Raw genomic sequence first — 2198 nt, 5'->3', positions numbered from 1 at the left:
CTTTATTCATCACCCGTGCAGAATGGATCCCCAAACCCCCTTCATACTTCAGTCTACAAACCTTCTCCCAACCCAGCAAATGCAGTTTACGCTTCTCAGGAGTCCCTCCCCACAAAAAAGAACGCGAAACCTTCTCTAAACCATCCATGACAAAATTTGGTAGAGCAATTGTGCTCATAGCATGAACTGGAATTGAGGACAGAACCGCTTTAGTTAACGTCACCCGTCCAGCAAGACTTAAGACGTGTACCCTCCAACCCGCTAACCTCGATGACACTCTGGCCAAAGTCTCCCCAAAGGTATATTTATTAATCCTTTTATGTAAAAATGGCATACCAAGATACTTCCTCAGGTCTCGTGTTGACTTTATTCCACTCACATCTGTTATCAGTCTCTCCAAATCACGGTTCACATTACCAGAGAAGAAGATTTTAGACTTTTCTAAACTTATTTTCTGTCCCGATGCAGAGCAGAATTTCTCCGGCACTCCACGGATCACCAAAATCTGAGTGACAGAAGCTTCAGCAAAGAGAATGAGATCATTAGCAAAGCATATATGGGAAAGTTGAGGCCCTCTCTATGATAGTTTGATAGGATTCCACGGCTCTATCAATTTGGTGACACAACCTCTCCATACAAAGCACAAATAAATAGGGAGATAGAGGGTCTCCTTGGTGAAGACCTCGAGAAGGCTTAAACTCACTTGTCTTCTCACCATTCCACAACACAGTCATCGAAGGGCCCGTTACACACTGCATGATCCTCCTTATCCACTCTTCCAGAAGTCGTACTGCTCTCAGCGTTTCTTAAAGAAAGTCCCACCGAATACGATCATAGGCTTTCTCGAGATCAAGTTTCAACAAAATCCACCCCTTCCTACCCTTTTTACGCCAGAATTGAGTTATTGTCTCAGGCTTCTCCACCTTCGGAATCACAGGGACTAGTACATCATTTAAACCACTCAGAAGCTGTCTTGTCTCAAAAACTGAAGGACCAAAAGAGTCACAGATTCTCCCACCGTGTCCCAACAATCTTGATAAAAGATGGGTGAAACCCATCAGGCCCTGGGGCTTTACACCTACCCATGCTCCTGATTGACATCTCCACATCCATGCAAACAAATGACAAACTAAGATCGGTTAACTCACCGCGAGCAAGACAAGGAAATCCCAGAAGAGGTAGAACCTCATCTACATCTTCCACATCCTCCAAAGAGTAAAGGCGATTATAATAACTCTTTGCCAAGTTCTCCAATTATACCATATCAGAGACCCACCTACGTTGTTATCTTTCAACATTTCAACTTTATTCCTCCGTTTTCAAATAACAGTCGAGGAATGACAATACTGCGTGTTACGATCCCCAAAGACCACCCATTTCTCTCTTGATTTCTGGAACCATAGCATTTCTTCCTGCTCCAACACTGCATCAAAATCCTTTATCAAGCTCTCCTTCTTACTTAAAAGATCATCAGTCTGACTTACCTCCATAAGATCCTGCACTACCTTGATCTCATTCACAAGTTTCTCTTTCCTCTGTTGGATCCCCAAAGACTTCTTTATTCCAACGCTTTAATGTTACTCGCAGTCCATCCAACGCCTGCGGAGTAGAAAGCTCACGGTTCCAAGAATTTATCGGAAACTCTTTAAAACTTGAATGTTGCAGCCAAGCCGCCTCAAAACAAAAAAGCTCCTACTTGGATCAGCCTGAATCTCTGGGCTCCGATGGATATATAGCGGTGTATGATCATAGGGCAAGAAGGGTAAGCGAGTCACGGAAGCTTCTTGCCATTCAACCGTGTGGATGCAGAACAAAGCACTCTATCCAGTCGTTTGGCCACATAATTATCCCTCAGGCGCCCTCGTCGCCAAGTAAACCGACTACTCTTAAAACCCATATCAATGAGAAACAACTCATTGATCCAGTCACCGAAAGCAAGTGAGTTCGCTGAGAACCTGCCATTAACACTGTCACGCTCATCAATCTGTACAATTGTATTGAAATCTCCACCTACAATAAGTGGTTCAGTAATACCCTGTATTTCATCCCTAAGCAAACTCCAAAGACCACTGCGACGACAACAAGCTTAGCATGAATAAATTGGTCCGACGAGTTAACTATCGCCACCGCACCAATTCATGACATCCATAACAACCACAACTATGGCAAATACGTTGTGCTCTACCCCCCCCCCCCCC

Source organism: Camelina sativa, chromosome 3 (genome assembly GCF_000633955.1).
Source record: "Camelina sativa cultivar DH55 chromosome 3, Cs, whole genome shotgun sequence".
Lineage (NCBI taxonomy): Eukaryota > Viridiplantae > Streptophyta > Magnoliopsida > Brassicales > Brassicaceae > Camelina > Camelina sativa.
The sequence above is the reverse complement of the archived record's forward strand: the minus strand, read 5'-3'. Positions refer to the sequence as shown.